The sequence below is a fragment of the Rattus rattus genome, chromosome 7, assembly GCF_011064425.1.
Source record: "Rattus rattus isolate New Zealand chromosome 7, Rrattus_CSIRO_v1, whole genome shotgun sequence".
Taxonomy (NCBI): Eukaryota; Metazoa; Chordata; class Mammalia; order Rodentia; family Muridae; genus Rattus; species Rattus rattus.
Genome location: NC_046160.1, coordinates 24,204,839 through 24,226,775, shown reverse-complemented (window position 1 = coordinate 24,226,775; position 21,937 = coordinate 24,204,839).

The window sequence follows — 21,937 nt, the reverse complement described above, 5'->3', positions numbered from 1 at the left end:
CAGAGGTGAAGGACACATGACTGCTGACTTTCCAGAAATAAAATCTCACAGGGAATGTCTTGAGCAATTGTGTGCGGACAAATTAGGTAACAAAGACAGAAACTGCAACATTGACTCAAAAGAACTGAACACCTGAATAGACAGACCAGATTACAGAGATTTCATTAGTTGCAAAAAAAAACCCCAGAGGACACAGCATTCGCCTAACCTGCATGGGGTCACTGAATTCAATTCCACAACAAGACCACAGAGAAAAGCCTAACCGCCAGTGGCTTCCTTAGTGACTTCTACCAAACATCTCAAGAATTTAAGGGCTGCCAAGTGTCTCTCACAGGTGACTGAGTTGCCTTCAACTCCAGCTGCGGGGGAACCAACGCCCTCCTCTGGCTCCCACAGTCACCTCATGGGCACATAGCCACGTGGAGACCCACAGCACACACATAATTAAAAAAAAATAACTCTTTAAAGAGGAATAATTAAAATCCTTCACAAGTTTCTGCAAAAGAGGAGTGACTATTTCCTCATTCATTCAGGGCTAATAATTACACTGATACCAAAACCAAAGCAAACTGGGTATTGTGATGTGCATTGGTAATCCCAGCACTTGGGAGGCCCAGGCAGGGTTATGAGTAAGACCATGGCCTCTCACCTGTGACGGACTCTGTTTAGAAGCCTTCCGGTTATTTAGCCCCAATTTCTTCCTTAACCAGCAGAGCCACAGTTTTGCTCATGAGTCTCTTTGCCAGAAGGGTCAACACTTCCAGGCAGAAGAGTCCTGCCTGGCTCTGAGCGAGCCAGCGGTCCACTCCTGCCAGTGGCTGATGTGAGGAAGCTCTGCTGGAGAGCTGGGGGTCGGGGCGGTTCCCCCCCTCTGTATATGGCACCTTGTCATATGTCACTGCTAAGTGGGGCTTATGTGCAGGAGGACAATGACGGTGGAGAGGGTGGAGGGATGGGAAGTTCTGGGACGTTGAAAGATGGCATTATGTTTAGCATATGTTTATGTTTTTTTAAAGTATGTATTCTCCTTTATACGTGCGTGAATGAGTACCATGTGCACCCAGGAGCCCAGAGAGGTCAGAAGTGTCGGATCCCCTGGAACTGTAGTTACAGATGGTTATGACATGCGACACAGGCGCTACAAACCAAACCCTGGACCTCTAAAACAGCAACCGGTGCTCTTAAAAGCCGAGCTGCCTCTCTAGCCCCTCATATATATATATATTTTAAAGACAGTGCTGCAAAATTCATGCACAGAAAATACTCATAAACATTGAAAACTAAAATAAAAAATAAAACATACAGTGCCAGAATGATAAGGAGGCTAGAGGTGGGGTAAGATCAAGGCAGCAATAACTCAGAATGTATGGCTTCAGTCTGGAAGGATCCTCTGGCATTTGCTAAGGTGGGGAGCAGGAATTCAGCCCTGATAGATAAGTAGGAGGTGACCCCTCAAAGTGGAGCAATCCAAGAGGCAGTTGGATGCGCTTAGGGCACAGTGGAAAGGTACTGAAGGTACAAACTGGAGAGTCCCCGGCACGTAGACAGCATTAAGGTCATGAGACTAACCGAAGTCCCTCAGTGGGTATGGGAGGGAGCAGGGACAGAGGCCTGAGCTCCAGGGTGGCTGCCATGGCTGAGAAGAAGCTTTATGTAGATAAGAGAACCCATCGCTCAGCAAAATAGATTTTAAAAAAAAGATTTATAATAAGATCAATATCTAAGTTTTAATTAAATAGTAGTTCAGAATGATTTTAAAATCCAATTTGCTGTATGCCAGGTCTCTGTGTATATGATCCAATTTAATTCTCACCAAATCTAACTAGCAATATAGAAGCACTATAAGTAATCGCAAAGTACCATTACACAAATTGAAATAAAAATAAAACTCGGTTTTAAGTAGGGCTGTGGGAAAATAGATGCCCTGCTGGGGCTGGTGTCGGGGAATTGGAGGGGAAAACAGACAAAACCCAGTCTTTGATCATACATTTAGAGGAGAAGCTAACTGTTTTGTATGTTGAATGTAGCACAGTCAATAAGCAGGAAAAACTGCAAATGACCCAAGACCTTGGGAAATTGTTACAATTCATTAACATTTCAGGATGGCCACTTAACCTTCAAGAATGGCAAGAATGTCAACTGTTGACACAGGCAGTCAGATTTGTCCCCTTGTGGTCAGTTGCTTCCTTTTGAGGGTAGAATTTCAGCCAATTCACTTCAGTAAAGGGAAATTTACTAGAGAGGAATCCTGTGGCTCCAAGGCAACAGATAGACCCAAATCCCTAGAAGGCTTGCCCTGTACAGCTGTGCGACCACCAGGATGGGCGGGGCCTGTGCCCACCGTGAGTTCACGCCTCTCTCCGCACATCTGCTTTGCTGCGGTCACTCTCCAATGGCTGGCTGGCTGGTCAGCCCCAGTGCCAGGGTGGCTTCAGTTCAGGCTGCTGCCTTCAGTTCGCACAGGTTTATAGTTTAAGAAACTTTGGTAGAAGGAAAGTCCCGTTCAGGGGAGAGCTGGAATAAGTGCTGGTGGCAGCTTAGCCTGAATGCAGAAAGTTCTTTAAATATTTATTGACAGTTAATAGTAGTGGTTTATAGGAAGGGAGAAACATTTTCTTCAGTGGAGTAACCATTGGTAAGATGCCACACCACTGTAAATTATTCTTCACCTAGGTGTGTCAGTATACACAGACACACACACACACACACACACACACACACACACACACACACACTAAAAAAGAGAGAGAGAGACAGAGACAGGGTAATAATATGTGATCACCAAAAACATTCTATTAAAAGACAGCAGAAAACAAATGACATACCATAACCCATTTCTGTCTTTTGAAACGCACATTAACAGACATTTTCAAGATACCTTTCTCCCCTTCCCTGTAAAACTCCTTGTATTCTTAATTTTGAAAATTGTGTGTGTTTGTGTGTGTGTGTGTGTGTGTGTGTGTGTGTGTGTGTAGTGTGTATACACTATAGCTGTTTTCAGACACACCAGAAGAGGACATCAGATCTCATTACAGGTGGTTGTGAGCCACCATGTGGTTGCTGGGAATTGAACTCAGGACCTCTGGAAGAGCAGTCGGGGCTCTTAACCACTGAGCCATCTCTCCAGCCCCCATTAACAGACATTTTCAAGATACCTTTCTCCCCTTCCCTGTAAAACTCCTTGTATTCTTAATTTTGAAAATTGTGTGTGTTTGTGTGTGTGTGTGTGTGTGTGTGTGTGTGTGTGTGTAGTGTGTATACACAATAGCTGTCTTCAGACACACCAGAAGAGGACATCAGATCTCACTACAGATGGTTGTGAGCCACCATGTGGTTGCTGGGATTTGAACTCAGGACCTCTGGAAGAGCAGTCAGTGCTCCTAGCTGCTGAGCCATCTCTCCAGCCCATATTTTTAATTTTTAAAATGCATTTCAGGGGCCTGGACCACATAACAAGTCCTCTATGGAGCCACCTCTGGTCCGAGTGAAGACTGTTTCTCCTGAGTGTTCCGTCCGCCTGTTGTGGAATTTGTGTTGTGTGTGCACGTGTGTGCCAGGGGCTGACGTTCACTCCATCCATGTCGTCCTCAGTTGCACGTCATCAACTTTATTTAAGATTTAATTTTAATTGTGTGTGTGTAATGTGTGTGTGTGTGTGTGTGTGTGTGTGTGAGAGAGAGAGAGAGAGAGAGAGAGAGAGAGAGAGAGAGAGAGAGAGAGATCGAGAGGTGCCCTTACAGGTCGGAGGTGGTAGATGCCCTGAGCTGGGGCTACAGGCAGTTGAGAACTGTCTCACAGGGGAACTGAATTGGAAGATAAAGAAATCTCTCAAGACTGAGCCATCTTTCCAGGCACAACTTATTTTTTTATTTTTGAGACAGTTTTCACTGAACCCAGAACTCATTGAGTCTAGTATGCTGACTGGATAGTAAGCCCCAACCAGGGATTCCCTGTCCCCATCTCCCCAGAAGGTGCTGGGGCTGTAAGTGCAGGCTACCAGGCTTGGCGTTTTATCTGAGTGCTGTGGGCTGAATTCAGGTCCTCACACCTGTGCAGCAAGCACTTGACAGTTGTGGAAAATATCAGGGGGGAGGGTTCTACCTTGCCTCAAATCATTTAATTATCAGATAAAAGACACAACCCCTTTATTTTTATGATAAGCCTTAAAGCACTAGAGCTGGGCAGATCTCTGCCCTCTAAGCTATTAGTGTCTACTTCGCTGTCAATAACCCGGAGTTATAACTTGCCATGTTCTACCTGGGCCACTCTTACTCTGATTGGCTAGTCCTCATGAGTCACCTACCCCATGGTGTCTTCTCCTCTCTCCACCTTCTCTCGCCTCTCCTCATGGTCTCTGCTCAGACCCCAAGCCCTGCAACCAAATCCCCGCCTCTCTCTCTCTTCTGCCCAGCTATAGGCTGCAGGCATCTTTACTGACCAATCAGGGATAACTTGGTGTGAGGCTCTCCTCATCCCTGCAGCAACCGGGGCCAGTATTTAGCCTCACAATACATAGTAACAGACCAAATCTCAACGCTTCACTTTAGCCATCTCCTAGCCTACCGTACAAGTTTATATTCTGTGCTGAAGATCATCGTGAACATTCTGTCTTTCCTGTGGGCAGAGAATAGGTTTCTTGTCTTTAGCCTTGGTATCAATACGGTGCTTTCCAACCTGTAGGCACTTAGTAGATGCCTAGCAACTCATTGAATTCCTCCTGTGTTCGTTTGCTGATTTGTTCTTTATTAATGGTAAGGGAAGAAATATTGAGAGTGCTTTGTAAGGTCTGCCTACACCAGTCTAGCAGTGGCAGTTTCCAGTTCAGGGATATGGAGGAGGGAGAGGGAGGAGGGAGATGGAAAAGGGAGAGGGAGGAGAGAGAGGGAGGGAGGGAGAGGGAGGGAGAGGGAGGAGGGAGAGAGAGGAGGGAGATGGATTTAGGCTCCTGAGAGAAAAAGGTACAGGAGGAAAAGTTCCATGATCTTTCCCTGGATAGCTTCTATATGCTTTCTGGCTTCCCGAATGTGCACTTACCCTGTATCAGGTAGAAGCTGTGAGACCAGGTTGAGAAGGACTCTCCCTTTCCTACTGTGGGTCAGGATGAAACACATATATGTGCACACCTTTAATCCCAACATTTACGAGGCAGAGGCAGGCTGAGTTCTGCATCTGACGCCAGCCTGGTCCACAGAGTGAGATACAGGACAGCCAGGCTACATAGAGAAATAGAGAAATCTGTCTCTTGGGGCAGGGGGGGGAGAGAGAGAGAGAGAGAGAGAGAGAGAGAGAGAGAGAGAGAGAGAGAGAGAGAGAGAGAGAGAGGAGAGAGAGAGGTCTGCAGCAGCAGCCTGGCTTCAGTTAACATGAAGCTATTCTTTTTCAGGTCAGGAGTCCAGCAGGCATTTTAGAGGCCAAAGGTCAAGATGGATACAGGGTTAGTAGCTCCTGCTGTCGCTGCTGAGGGGAGAGCTCCCACCTTCCACTTGCTCTGTCTTTGCCTTCCTCTTGCTTCCACTCTGTGACTGCATCTCACCTGCAGGATAATCCAGGAGAGGTTCTGGATCACACGATCTAACTTAGCTTAATCACACCTGCGGAGTTCGGAGTTCGTCTTCTGTTCTGTGAGATACGTTTGCTTTACAGGCTCCAGGCTTGAGGCCATGCTGAGGCCTGGCTGTCGAGACCATTATTTAGCCTATTATTTTGCAAATGGTGGAAGTCTTGTCCTGTAACAAAAAGCTGCCTGTTCAGAGCGCTCTTACCTGGTGTTTCCGGCCTTCTTGATAACGGCTGTGAATCCACGGCCCAACTGATTGGGGACTGGGTACATCTGCTAACACTGGTGAAAAGAGGCTACAGACGCTTGAAGACACGGTTCTCAGAGCTGCAAAGAGAGGACTAGAGGTGTCTCGGCTACTGCTCTGCCAAGGACACAGAGGGACTGGTAAATTCCACTCACGGTGAGCTGCAGGGTACAGAGGCAATCATTCCAGAAGGTGGAAGGCATTGTGTGACTTTTAGAAGTGTATCCTTCCTATCTGGGCTCATGGGTTACCTCTCTCTCTCTCTCTCTCTCTCTCTCTCTCTCTCTCTCTCTCTCTCTCATCTCACCTCCTTCACTAGACTGACAGTGCTTCAAGAGCAAGCCCTTCATAGCTCTCCAGGGTCTTGACCAGAGTCTAGGACCGAGGTAGTACATTCTCTGTATGTGCATGCATGTATGTGCATGCATACACACATACAAACATGCACATGTACACTCATACTATTAACTTCCATATATATATATATATATATATATATATATCCCAGCATTTGAGTTTCTGTACATCAGCATTTTTTTGGAGACAGTCTCCTGTAGCCCAGGCTAGCCAACATAACTGAATATGGTCCAATTCTCAACATAGCTAGAGATGAGTTTCAACTTCTGTTTGCTACCTGGCGAATGTGGTTAAAGAAACCTGGGCTTTGACACTTACTTAGCAAGCCCTCTACCAACTGGGCTTTATCCTTATCCCAGAATTTTATTATTAAGGAAATAATAGAAAATAATGCCTATGTGTAATATATGCCATGAGTTCACATTAGAAAGGGAAGAGATGTACCAAAGTGTTAATTATCTTCCTTGTAGAACTGGGGCCGCAATTTGAAGCTGCTTTTGTGGTGTTGGGAACAAATCTACAGCTCCCCCCACCCCCCGTACTAGACATGCTGTCTCTACAGAGCCACATCCCCACCCTGAGAAGTGCAGGGTTTGATGTGCTGGCTATGAGTGTATAGATTTGTGTCCTGGCAGTCCAGTGTGTCCCCCGAGCTCTATGTAGATAAAGGGATCAGTGTCTGACCAGGCCCCTGGCCAGGTCCATGTGTCAGGGACACAATAGGCATGTTGCCAAGACTCTTCGTTGGCCTTTTGTTTTGGGCCACTTTTCTCTGCTCTTGTGTCCATTTTGGAGGTTCACCTGGAAACCTCCCAGAAGGTATTCGTAGTTAAGAAAGGTAAGTTAAGTCAGTGCTCTCTGAGGCTCCCTTAACCATCTCTTCTGGAAGCAGTTACGTGCTTGGCCTCCCTAACTGTCTAGACTTCTGCTGGATCCCACACCAACAGCCACGCTGTAAGCACTCAGCTTCTCCTCCTCTCCGTCTCCTTCCGAGGCTCCAGCAACGCTTGCTGTAGTACACAGAGCAGCTAGGACAACAGACACAGGCACATCGCCACGCCCGGCTCAGCATACCATCCTTTTAAGAATAAAAAGAATCCCATAAAATGTTCAAGAATATGTGTAGAGAATGCTGACTTTGCTCCCATGCTAGCTTTTCACCCACCAAATGCTTGAATGGGCATGCAACTTAACACACATGCCCCCCAACCCTGGCGGGCAGCCCGCCAGTTGCCCTGACTTTTCTGATACCAGACTCTCCAGAGGAGCAATGCACTCAATTGTCCTGTCTGCAGCTGGCGTGGAGACAGGCACCGGGTCTTGGGTCCTGCCTCATCTTGCTCAGTCCTATGATAAATGCTGAGCACTTTGCCTCTGCCTGTTCTGACCAGGCCAGTCCTATCCTGCCTGCTATTCATCCTGGGTTCCTGCTGCCACAGTGGCTTGGCATAGCTTAAGGGGCTCTTGGCTCCACACCAGGTCCTGTTCCTCTGCCCCTTCTAAGCCCACACCATGGAGAGTGTGATCTGTTTGCTCGAATTCTTCCAGGAGCTAGGATTCATGGAACCCGGGAATGGTCCTCCAAGCTCCGCTGTGGAATCCACTGGGCAGAAGTCAGCACAGCAGCCTTGTGTGATCCAACTGTGAGTGACCATGCGTGTATAGCATCTCTGTGACTTGAACACTGTAGTGCCACAGTTTTTTTTTTTTTTCATTTATGCCATGCGTGAAATCGATACCATAAAACCCCACCATGACAAGTTGGCCTTGTGAATTACTGAAAATTTAACATTGGAGCCAGACACACATCTTTGGTCCCAGCACTCAGGAGCCACCCTCACTTGTGGTTTAATGCCACCTGGGCACGTTTTAATATTGATAGAGACAAGTAGGAGCCCTGCAGCTGGCTCAAGTGCCCAGAGCAGCAGATAATTCCTAATTGTCTGGTACCTTATTGCGTTGTTTGTGTCTAGAGAAATCTGGCTTTCTCCCACCTTTCCTAGAGGGAGCTGAGTCTTTGGTCAGTAGGCACTCCAGTTCACTCCTAAGAATCTAAGAAAAAGACACTACCATGGTGACTCCCATGTGCAGTCTCAGAGTTTGGGAAGCTGAAATGGGAGAATCACACAAGTCCAAAGCTAGACTAGGCTATAAATAGGAACTTCAAGGCCAACCTGGGCTATAGAGTGCTAGAGTAAGACCCTGTTTATAAAGAAGAGGAAGAGGAAAAGGATTAGAAGGAAGAGGAGGAAGATAAGGAAATAAAAGGGGGCTGGAGAGATGGCTCAGTGGTTAAGAACACTGACTGCTCTTCCAGAGGTCCTGAGTTCAAATCCCAGCAACCACATGGTGGCTCACATCCATCTGTAATGGGATCTGAGTCCCTCTTCTGGTGTGTCTGAAGAGAGTGACTCACATGCATTAAATAAAGAAATCTTAAAAAAAAAATAGATAAAAGAGGAGCTGGTGGGGAGGTACTGGCCTCTAATCCTAGCATTTTAGAGAGTAGGAGGAGCATCAGGATTTCAAGGTATATTTCAGCTATACAGTAAATATAAACCCAGTCTGGGTTACAGGGACTTTTCCTCAAAAGATTATAAAATAAAATAAACAGGGGGTTGACGAGAATACTCAGTAGTCAAGAGTACTTGCCGTTGTGGTGGCTAATCTTGGTTGTCACCTTGACTACCTATGCAGTTAACACCCAAGCAGCAGGTTGCACCTGTGAGGCATATTTCTAGGTTGTATTATTTGAGGTGGAAGACATACCCTAAATACTGATCAACTGAGGTCACTTCTGACCTGAATCTCCACACTCCCTGAATCTCGACCGCAGCCTGTAAGCCACTGAGATAAATTCCCTCTGTGTCTATATCTATGTATATCATTTTATCCCTTAGAGAACACCCAGTTTTCTAGAGGACCCCAGGCTGGTTCCAAGCACCTATGCCTTGAAGCTCACTACTGCCTGTCATCCAAGCTCCAGTAGATCTAGCGCCCTCTTCTGTCCTCTTCAGGCAGCAACACAAATGTGTCACACACAGACACACACACAACAGGAAGAAATTTTTTTTTCATCTAAAAAGAAATTGGGGATGAGGAGAGGAACTGGGGTGAAATACCATGACTCAAGAGAAGAGCAGTGGGGGTTGGGAATTTAGCTCAGTGGTAGAGCGCTTGCCTAGCAAGCGCAAGGCCCTGGGTTCAGTCCCCAGCTCTGGAAAAAAAAAAAAAAAAAAAAAAAAAAAAGAGAAGAGCAGTGGCCGCTGTCCTGGCAGCACTGATGTCAGCTGGGTGTGGTGGTCCTTCCCGATGATCCCAGCTATTGAGGGGACGGAGACAGGGAGATCAGGAGGAAAGGTCTCTGTGGCTACGAAGCGAGTTCAAGACAGAAGTGGGCTAATGAGACCCTAGTTTAAAAGAGCTGACAGGAAGATAGGAAAAGAAGGGGACGGGTGGTAAGTGATATATGGTAATTCAGTGATAATCCCACAGATGTTCACAAATGATCAGTCAGTAGACTGATCTCATGACTACGGAGATAAAAAAACAAAACAAAACAGAATAAATGAACAAAAAAAAAAACAAGCCCCAAAAAGACAAAACAAAAAACCAAGACACACGGGCTGGAGAGATGGCTCAGTGGTTAAAAGCACTCACTGTTCTTCCAGAGGTCCTGAGTTCAAATCCCAGCAACCACTTGGTGGCTCACAACCATCTGTAATGGATCCGATGCCCTCTTCTGGTGTGTCTGAAGACAGCGAGAGTGTGCTCATATATAATAAATAAATAATCTAAAATCTGAAGTTATGTCTTCAGTAAAGACAGGGCCTAGATAAGTACTCTAGTGGTGAAACGTTAAATGACTCCTGATTCCGAACCGTCATTCCCCAAACACTCCAAAGTATTCACAATCCCGGCTCTAGAGCAGTCTTCACAAGTTCCAGTTCTGTTCCTCAAGGGACATTTGACAGCGTGTGGTAACATTTATGGACATTTGACAGCGTGCGGTAACATTTGTGTTGTCATCTTGGGCTGTATCGTGTGTTAAGGCCAGGGAAGCTCTAAGCATCCTAAAATGTACAGGGAGCAGAGCTCCCCTAATTTCAACACTGCTCAGGCTGAGAAACCTAATGTTGCAACCTGTGGGGCAAGTGGAACTGTGCCACCAGACACCAGACATTCAAAAAAAAAAAAACCTGGTAAATCTCGTAATTGAGAATGGTAGGCATTTAAATTAGCACCTGACCTGGTTCCTGCCACGTGACCATGACACTTCACTAAGAGGAGATCGATCGGGAGTAGCATAGAAACCCCCGATGAGGTATCTAGATGGGCCCTAAGTGTCCAGCCAGTGAGCTTCCCTTCCTGGGCATCCCTTCCTGCAAAAGGTATTTAAACTCTGGTTCACCATGAGTAAATCATACGCATCTTCATTCACTATGAATAAACAGTTTGGAGAAGCAAGGACTCTCACCTTCCTCAAGGACCTCTTCAGGGAGGGAGACTGGGGATAAGCTTTTGCAATATAGAGCCTTGCCTAAGTCTCTCACAGAAGGCCCTTCCGCACTCCGGGCACTCTCCCTGAGCCAAGCCAAATTTTCCCTCCCCCCACCCCCCCCACCAACTCCCCCGCCCCCAGCCTGCCCTGAATTTATCTCAGACCTGAGGGTTCCCTGTTCCCAACTCCTCCCCGTCCTCCTCTGGTTACACAGGATCCCCCACTCTCAACTCTCAGTGCACAGGAATTTGAGAACCACAGCCACCGCGCCAGCCCTCCTCACCCGCCTTCTTACCTGGAGAAACGTGGGCTGGGACCTTATCTTAGGCTGAGTTTTGCCTCCCTGAGTGATGTGTAGATGTCCCACAAGCTCACTGGCAAGAAAGGAACATAGCCTAGCATCCCTGTGTTTGGCTGCCTCAACACCCCAGTGTTCCAACACCCCAGCAGCCGAAGCAAAATGCAGAACCACAGTGACCTTTTAACATATTTCTTCATGTTGTGGTGAACCCCCACAGCCATAAAATTTTTATTGATACTTGTTTTTCTATAAAAACGTTTTTGAAGATTTATTTATTTTTATGTATATGAGTGCTCTATCTGCACATATGCGTGCATTCCAGAAGAGGGCATCGGATCGCCTTATAGATGGTTGTGATTTTGTGTTTTCCCAAAGGTCTTAAGCGACTCTTGTGGTTATCCAACTCCTTGACTCCCCAAAGAGGTCGAGACCCACAGGTTGAGAACCACTGGTGGTCTAGAAGGATACTTCTGAGTGCAGTCATTTGTTTTGACCCAGACAGAAACAAATTTTAATTACGAAGTCCTAGAAAAACTGGGTCTCCTGTATCCTGTGACACTTGTGCATAACAGAGGAGAAAGGATTAGGCAAAGAGAAGCCACCTTCTCAGAAGTGCTGAGAACCCACCAGACAGTACCAACCCACAGAGTGCCGTTTCAGAGTGCTCTGCACTGTGATATCATTCATTGATGAGGATTACTTATATTTGGCTGACCCCCTCTCAGGGAGGAGGGGCGCTAGAGAACCAGTTCAGTGTAGTGCTAACAGTTAAGAAATCCTGGGGTGGGGTTGCTTCCTGCCTCAATGGTTTATGGTCCTGAATAAAACACACACACACACGTGCACGCACACACACACGTGCACGCACACACACACAGCCTTTATATTTTAAAGTCTTAAGCAGCACAGTAGCAGGACAACCACCTACCCTCCATGCTGTTAGAACCTTCTTCCTGCCGATAAGTCTGAGTTATTACTAATTTCTATGTTCCATTTTGGCTGCTCTAGACCCAGTTGAGCAGCCCTCTGGGCTACCTTCTCTTGGCCCCTTTAGATGGTGGTTCTGCTTCTCTCTCCTGCAGACACCTCAGGCATGGTGTCCTCCTCCTCCCTCTCTCCTCACAGTCCCAAGCCTGGGAACCCTAAAGCCCTGCCTCTTTCTCTTTTTCCCAACCATTAACTGCTGGCATCCTTATTTACCAATCAGAATTCACTGGGGGCAGGGTCCCAGAAGGTACATGCAGACCTCTCATGCAAACAGTTTTGGGGGGCACGATTAGCATTCCAATACAAGCAGCTACAGTTGGGTCTTGTACTTGGAAGTGGTCAGTTCTCCTATCCTAACAGCTTATTCAGTCACAAAGCTGGGGCTGGAGAGATGGCTCAGCGGTTAAGAGCACTGACCCGCTCGTGCAGTGGGGTTCAATTCCTAGCACCCATACGATGGCTCACAACTGTCTGTAACTCTAGTTACAGGGGACCTGACATCCTCACACAGACTTGTGGGGACCATGAAATTTCCCAACCAATAAAAACAAAACTACCACAAAGCTGCAGAGGAAGACCATGTCCAATTTATCCTGAGGAAACTCTACTACGGTATGCAGAGGAGTCAAATCATCCCGAGGTCACTGGATCCGAGCTTTCAGGACATTTATTTGTTTTTCTCTCTTTTTTAAAATGTGCTGAGGCTTGCTGGAGCAGAGCTGACCTAATTTGGTCTTTTTGTCTTAGAGGTGGCCCAGGCTTACAGAGTGACTGACTGGTTTTGATTGCTGCTCTTCTCACACGTATGTCCAGCAAACCAATCAGATTTGGACAAAGCAGAGGATGGGAAGGTGTGGGCAGAGTTGGGATAGTAGGAAGAGAGGGGTGAGCTGGAGCAAGAGATATAACAAACATACCAACGGGGTAGAAGCGAGCCAGCACACAAAGGCAGTGACGATGAACGGCCCGTTTTAATCTCGGTCTTAAGCACTCTGCTTCCCTAACTCCTTTGCCTCTGGCACTGCTCCTCAGGACTGAACTTGAATTCCAGCCTGCTTCCCTGTCGTCTGGCTTCTCTACAGACCTGGCAGCTCTGGCCCTATACTCGCTTCTGAAGCAGAGGTTTATCCTGAACGAGTATGCCTCCAGAGGGGAAGCAAGGCCATTCTGGCCTACCCATTTACCTGTGGTAACAGGGCACCAGCAGGCACTGTCTGCTGCTGCTACGTCCCAGATGCAGAATGGGTAATTCCCAGTTGTTTCCGTATACAGCGTGAGTGAGCCAAGTCTCCACCCTTCACATGGCTGACAATGCCAACTGTGGTGTGAATCCCGGAACTCTGTAATGTATGGCCCATTAGCGGAAAATGTGGCAATCTTTTCTGTTAGCGTTGAGATTTGATTTATAGACAATTTCTCCTAGTACAGCTTTTACTTGAAATTACAGATGTTAAACTATAGATTCTCATTGCTATGTATTTCATGTATGTATTTCAGGTATTTCATGCTATGTATTTTATAACAACTTCTGAGTCTGCTCACTAATGGTCTGCTTGTATCATAAACTCCAAAGAGAAAACGAGAAGCCAGCCAATCATTTGTAATGCTTGTGGCTAACAACTTTTTATTACGTATGATTTCATTAATTTAATTAAATAAATATTTTTTGTGAGATGGGGTTTATCTATGTAATGGCCCTAGCTGTCCCAGAATTCAATTAGTAGACCAGGCTAGCCTTGAACTCACAGAGATCTGCCTGCCTCTGTCTCCTGAGTGCTGAGATCAAAGGTGTGCACTACCATGCCTGGCTGATTCTTTAATGTGGCTGATGAAGAGTGTTTTACGGAAAATGGGGGATATAACCCATACCATCTGAGGCTTCCCATGGAAAACACATACTGTTGACCTTATATAGAGAGTGGGGAATAAAGCCCATTTCCCCAACCAAAAAAAAAAAAAAGTGTTGGTCTACAGTGCTTCATTAACACAGGAACCTAACAGAAGAGTTAAACTTGGTGTTGAAGAGATATTTCAGTGGATGGGTGCTTTTTCAGAGGACCTGACATGGGTTCTCAGGATCCACACGGTGGCTCAAAAGCGCTTATAATCGCAGTTCCTGGGGATCCAATGCCCTCTTCTGGCACCTGGGGGCAACAGGCATGAATGCGTGCATGTGGTACATGCAGGCATACACTCATACACATAAAATAAAAATAAATAAATCTGGGAAGGGGGCATTAGCTAGATATGGCAGCATATACCTTTGATTCTAGCATGTAACAGGTAAATTTAAGCCAGCCTGGTCTACATAGTGAGCTCGGGGCAGCCAAGGCTATGTAGACCTTCTCAAAAACAAACACACCGGATATTGTGGCACACACCTTTGATCCTAGCACTCCAGAGACAGATGCAGAGTTTGAGGCCAGGCCAGTCTACATAGTGAGTTCCAAGACAGTCAGAGCCATGTGAGACCCGATCCCCAAAACAACCTCAACATCGAAAGTCTGTTATCCCAAAATTTAATGGCTTACATTTTCACAGTTGAATTCCTCTAATTTTAGTTTTGAATTCAAATCCTAGAGACTCAGTGAGTTTTGTTTGGCTTCCTTACTGCTTAGTGAGTGTTCACAGCGGGTGCTCAGTGTTTGTTAGGGTGAGGGATGGGAGGAGCCTGCGGAATGGGAGGAGCCTGCGGAATGGGAGGAGCCTGCGGAATGAGTTAGCCTATGGTGCGATGGCCTGTTGGCTAGGTTGCTCAACAGCAGACCCTGGTTCTACTATCCATGTATTCCAAGCACTGAGGAATCCCACACTCCAGCCATCCTCTGATTCTCACAGAGTCGTCGTGCTGGCGAGGAAAGCAACACTTTGTCATTGTCTTCCTCAGCAGTCCAGGCATTTATTTCTCAGTCAGCCGGCATTTCTAATCAAGTTAGCATTTGTCTCCCGGCCTCCGGGTCAGGCCCATTACATAAAGGCTCAAGCTGTTGAAAGGAATGGAGATGAGGAGGCTTGAAAATTCTTCACTCTTTGTTCTTCTGATGGGTGACAGGATAATTAGTCTATATGAGATGCAGCCTCTCCCGGCTATATTTAGTCTAATTGCAGAGTCCTTCCCCCAGAGGAGTCTTGGATTCCTCCCTAGCAGACAGTAGAGCCAGAGAGGAACAATACAGAGGAGTCTGGCTGGCCGCAGCAGGCCACGCTCAGAAGGGAAGTATCTTGGGACAGCTCAGGAAATGGGGTTCAGTCCTCACTCTGTCCCCGAGTAGCTGGCATCTGTTGGAGGCCTTCTTGCTGTGTCCCCCACAAGGTAGGAGGATGGCAGAGCATCCCAGTGCGGCTTCAAATTCATTATATAACATCAAAGGCATGTGGGCGCGTCTTTTGTATTTTTAATATCCCAGAGAATTTTTAATCTTAGAAATTTGTCAAGTTCATAGTGGCAAACATGTTTTTTGTTATTATTTTGTTTTGATTTAAAAGCTTGAATTCCATTGTTAACAATACCCACTGTTTTAAGTGGCAGGCTCACTTTGTTCCTTTCTAGAAATGCCCAGATCTAAAACTATATTTCTTTATTGTCCTAAACAGTGTTTTTTTTTTTTTTTTTTTTTTTGGGAGCTGGGGGAACCGGGTTTTGCGCCCTAGGGGTAAAGCGCTCTACACTGAGCTAAATCCCCAACCCCTAAACAGTGTTATATGGTGAAATCCTAGCTTATTTCATAGTTCGGCTACATAGCATAAGTAATTTTTGTCAAAGTAACAACTATGCCTTGCACTCAACAAACAAAATGCAACAAACTAAATTGTGTCATGAATAAACTCATTTTGTTATACATACTAAAATGACAGGTATTCAGAGCTATAAAAAAGTTAAAAACAGGGGTTGGGGATTTAGCTCAGTGGTAGAGCACTTGCCTAGCAAGCACAAGGCCCTGGGTTCCGTCCCCAGCTCCGAAAAAAAAAAAAGTTAAAAACATTATTTCCTAATAAATCACTTTTAAAGATAGTATTTTAAGTATTTTAATAATGGATGTCTGCGTGGGGGTGTATCATTTGTGTACTAGGGCCCTTAGGGCCCTTAAGGCCCAGAGGCTTCCCATCCCCCTGGAGTTTGAGTTATAGGTAGCTGTGAGCCTCCAGATGCTGGGAATAGAACCCAGGTTCTTTGGAAGAGCAGTGCGCCCTCTCCGCCACTGAGCCATCTCCTCATCTCCTCAGCCCCTTCGACTTCAGTGTTTCTTTCTCCCTTTCCTTCACCCTTTCTCTTTTTCTCTTTCTTTGAGATGGGAGTCTCACTTTGAAGCTCTGATTAAAAGAAGCAATGCTCTCAGCAGGTGACGTAAGAGAGCTCTGTGGGCCAGACACAGGACAGTGTGGAGACCGAGCACAGCATCTGAAGGTCTGAGGGAAGAAGCCACTACCACTGTTGAGTTCAGCAACACAGCAGGAGCAAAGTCAGTACAAAAAAACCAAACCAAACATTTGAATCCTTGTATCCACCAATTCAGTTAGAAATGATTTTTCCCGCAAGCCAGCCTTTGCCTCCTGAGTGCTGGGACTAAGGGTGTGCACCACCACTGCCCAGCTTCATTTCAGTCTGAAAGCTCATCATCCACGCAGGTGTAATCTCAGGAGAGACAAGGGACCGTCATGAGGCCAGACCAGCCAGGTCTGCACAAGGAGATCCTGTTTCCAAGTTAAAACCATAAGGCCAACAGCACAACCACCTTCATTCTGCCCCCACTAAACACATGTAGGAAGAGACCCACCTCCTGACAGCTTTCCTCTCTACAGGACCACGGCCTGTGCGGGCACATGTGTGCGTGCACCGTCCCCCGCCCCAAGTAATAATGATGTTTAAACCAATCATTTCTAGTCAGGCGGTCGTGGCGCATGCCTTTAATACCAGCCCTTGGGAGGCAGAGGCAGGTGGATCTCTGGGAAGCCAGAGTGAGTTCTAGGAAAGCCATAGCTATATATGTGTAATATACAATGTTAACTTATATTTGCAATATCATTTAGGGCTGATTTTTACTTATAGTATCATTTAGGGTAAATCTGACAAACGATTACCAGTGCTGAAATTGAAGAATCATACATCATAAGGTCAGGCTATATTATGCTGTCAGTTCCCCCCAACTAATGTATTTATTTAATGTATTCCTTAAATATAATCGCGATTTGGGATTACATTTGTAATCTGTAGAGAGAATCTCTTTCAAACTGTGTGGAAACATCACCTGTCAATAAAAAGCTGATGGCCTATGGGCTGGAAATAGGAGGTAGGACACCCTGCAGGGAAAGATGGGATTCTGGGAAAGAGTCAAGAATAGGGGATTAGCCACTGGCATTCTGAAGCAATGGACATATGAACTGAGACAAGGTATTCAGCCATGTTGCACATAGGATAGAATAGTTGGGTTGTACACGTTGTGAGCTGGTAGGGGAACAGGCTTATGACTCAGTCATTTATTCATTAATAATTAAGTCTCAGAGCTGCCATTTCAGGGACTGGGTATGGGTGAAGACTCCGAGCCAACAGTAATCCCAGACTTGGGAGGCTGAGTCAGGAGGATTGCCATGGGACTACTTGACTATACAGTAAATTCTAGACTGCAGAGTGAGACCCTGTCTCAAAATAAGTAAAATAAATCAACAAGTTCCAATAAAAACCCATTTTTGTAGAACAAGGTCATCTGGTACTCCAATTCATATAGAAATAAGGCTCTAATAAAGCTTATCCAATTTCACAAATAATAAAGTTGAAAGATTAATAATATTACCAGACTTCAAGATTTATAAGGTAGCAGTAATTAGGTCAATGTCATAATAGTCAATGACATACAACTGTGTCAATAGAATAAAATGTGGTCCAGAAAACAAGTCCACCCACAGACATATGACAAGACTGGCTCTCAACAGAAGTACAAAAATCATTCTGTGGAAAAATTAGTCCTTTAAAATGTGCTAGAGCAGCAGGCAGATCTCTGAGTTCTAGGACAGCCAGGGCTACACAGAAAATATCTCTCAAAAAAAAAAAAAAAAAAAGCGCTAGAGCAACTAGAAATCGAGATGCAGAGATCACTTTGACCTATGCCATATCTAAAAATTAATTACCCCATCCCCTACATACACACACATACACACACACACAAAGCCAGGCAGTGGTGAGGAATGACTTTCATCCTTTAAACCCTGTCTCAAAAATCAAACAAACAAACAAACAAAAAACAACAACAACAACAAAAACAAAACCCAAAACCAAAGATCTATGGATGCCAGACAGCAATTGCCCCTGCAGATGCCATTATGCCTCTGTTAAAATGGTCAAAACATTGACCAAAATGTTGTCAAGAACACAGAGGGACTGGATGTTTATTCTGTTGGTAGGATTGTAGATTATCACAATTACTTAGGAAAACAAGTTAGCATTTTACCGAGTGCAAACCACATAGCCCTTTATCCATATGTTTCAATCAGAGGTTTTTGCCTAAAAGAAATCAAATCGTATGCCTATTAGTAGATGTGTATGAAGATGTTTACTAGGAATAGCAAAATGTTAAAAACCAACCCACTCATTGACTAAGCTATTGAACAACCACACATAGTGCCCAGCACTAAAGAGAGACCAGCTTTTCAGACACTGACAGCACAGATGAATGTCCAGCAACTGAGCCGAGGGGCTGGAGACAGACACTCCTTGGTGGTGGAATGCTTGCCCGGCAGGACTTTAGGTTCAATACCTAACTAGCACTGGCAGCAAAAAACCACAACAAAACAAAAAAAACCAGACAAGGCTAAAAGAAATGTGATGAAATGAAAACTAGTAATAACAACTATCAAACCCCATTGCTCTGGTGATGGTGGGGATAGAGACAGGAAGATCACTAGGGATTGCTAGCTGCCATCTTAACTCTAGGATCAGTGAGTTAAGAGAAACTGACAATAGGACACCCAACTTCTTCCTCTGGCTTTTGCATGCACATACAAAGGAGCACAGACGTGTGCATATATGTCACACATGCCCCCCCTCTCTCTCACACACACAAACACACCCCATAGTAATGATCACTTAGGGATCATGTACTGTATTAGTTGTTTCCTGTGGCTATGATAAAGCATCCTGACAAAGGCAACCTTAGGAGGGAAGGGAAGCACATTAGCAGAAGGTCGCAGGACTTGGCCACGTCACATCCGTGATTAGGAACAGAGCACAGACAATGCAAGCAAGCAAGTCAGCCCAGGCAGAATCCAGCCCAGGGAATGGTGGCACCCACATCCAAGATGAGTCTTCCCTCCTCAATTCTTAAAAATCCACCATAGGCATGTACACAGACCAGCATAATCAAGATAAGTTCCTTGGTGGGGCTCTCTTCCTGGTTAATGCTACATCATGGCAAATCAAAACAAAATTATTGTACCACCACATTTTTTTTTTTTTTTTTATATTTCTCAGAACTACTGAACCTGTTCAATGCACTCCTACTTTCTTCCATCTTTTCTCTCCTGGATGTGATTCTGCCTATTCTGAGAGTCTCACATTCCTGGAATCATGCAGTAATTGTCCATTTTGCATCTGGCTTGTTTACTGGGCATGTCTTCAAGGTTAAACATTGCCAAATATGTATTTTTTCCTCTTTAAGGCTGAATGTCCTACTATACCTATATAATACCTTTTCCTCAGCTGTCTGTTGGTGAGGGTTTCTTCTGTTAAGGCTATTGAAATATCACAAACATTGGCTTACAAATATGTTTGAACATAACTGTCTCAACAATAAAAATGAGTCCCTTCTCTGGCTATATACCCAGACTCTTAATTGCTGGATCCTATGGTAATTCTCATACTGTTAATATAGTTGGAATGTGAAACATGCCCTTCAGGCTCATGTGTTCAAGGTTTGGATGCCAACTGGTGAGAGAAAGTATGTCAGACCTAGTTGGAAGAAATAGGTCACAAGGGTCATGTGATGGACCTTCCTCTGCTTTTCACCTGCTACGAGGTAAGCAACTCCTCAAAATTTGTGGATTTGCTCCACAAATCCCTTCTATCCTGGCAACACTGTCTCACTACGGTTGTTCAAAAGCAACAGAGATAGCTGGCCATGGACTGAAACCTGAAGCCAACACAAATACTTCCTTCCTTCAAGGGTTTGTGGCAAAGGTGAAACACAAAAGTTAACCCAAGGGTTGGGGATTTAGCTCAGTGGTAGAGCGCTTGCCTAGCAAGCGAGCGCAAGGCCCTGGGTTCGGTCCCCAGCCCCGAAAAAAAAAAAAAAAAAAAAAGTTAACCCAATAGCTACAGCCTTTACATTTCCAGCATCAAAGCATAAGAGTTCCATTTCCTCCTCATCCTTGTGATCTGGATATTAACTTTGGGGTAAAAAAAAAAAATCTACTCATGTGCTTTACCCTTTGGTCTCAAAAACTCATATATTTGAATCAGGGAGTGGCACCATTTGAGAAGGATTAGAACTATTCGGAGGTATGGCCTTGTAGGAGTAGGCTTGTCTTTGTTGGAGGCAGTGTGTCACTGGTACTGGGCTTTGAGGTATAAAAAGCCCATGCCAGGCCCAGGCTATTTCTCTTTCTGCCTGTGGATCAGGATGATGCCCACTGCCATGCTGCCTACCATAACAATGAACTAAACCTCTGAAACCGTAAACAAGAGCACCCAACTAAATGTTTTTTCAAGCTGGAGAGATGGCTTGGCCATTATAAGCACTGATTGCTCTTCCAGGGGTCCTGAGCTCAGTTCCCAGCAACTAAGTGGTAGAAATACATACATATTACATACATATATATGTGTAATATATATACATGTTATATGTGCTTTTCTTATTAAAGTTGCCATGGTCATACTGTCTTCAATGGAACAGTGACTAAGACAGCCCTCAACCCTTTTTTATAGTTTCAGAATTTACTAGATACCATTTGCAAGTATTTTCTGCCATTCTCTGAGTTGTCCTTTCATTTTGATGTTCTTTGATGCACAAATCTGGAAGCTGTTCTTTTACATTTTTAAATTTTTTTTTTTAAGACAGGGTTGCACTTTGTGGCACTGTCTAGGGCAGAACTTCCTGTGTAGACCAAGTTAACCTGGAATTCAAGAGACCTTCCTGCTTCTTTGTCCTGAGTGCTGGGATCAAGGCATACCCCCATGACCAGCTTAAGCTCAGTTTGTATCTACTCTTTCCTGTTTTGGCCTTTCAAGTCCAGGAAACAACTGTCAAATCCAATTATGAAGCCCTGCTTTCTTCTGATTGACTTAATTTCTAAATGTTAGGTAAGGGTCCTGGTCACTATCTTGCATGTGAACATCGAGTTAACATCTGTTGAGAACTGCCCTTTCCCCATTAACTGATCTTGACCCCTTGAAATCGTTTGTCTATATACACAAGACTATGTCTGGGGCGCCGTACTTGATGGGCCTGTGCTTTTGTCACAGCTAGTTTTGATTACCGTAGCTTGTGATATGGGCTTCCTTTTACATTTTTTGTTACTTAGTTTTCAAGACAGGGGTTTCTCTATGTATCCCTGGTTGTCCAGGAATTCACTCTGTAGACAGACCAGGCTGGCCTTGAACTCAGAGATCCTCTGCCTCTGCTTGTGCTGAGATTAAAGGTGTGTGAAAAATAGCTATCATCCTTCTTGCTTCACTCCAAACTCACTCAAGACCAACTCTCCTGGTTGTCTTTAAGCTAAGGGTATTGGCAGGTTAGACATATCTCAATTTAAATATCTCTACAATAGTAATATCTGTAGAACCACTCTCTTGTTAGGCAAAAGTACACATGGGCTCCTATCTCAAACCTGAGGTGAACTTTCTGGTAGAGGGTGCTTTGTACCAGGGCTAGGAGCCTACACAATCTTTTCAGGGATTTTTTATCACTGGATATCTGAGAATTCAGGGTCAAGGTTGGACCCAAGTATTTATGATGGCTCTTCCGACACTATGCTAAAGCTTCCAAACACTGCTACAAA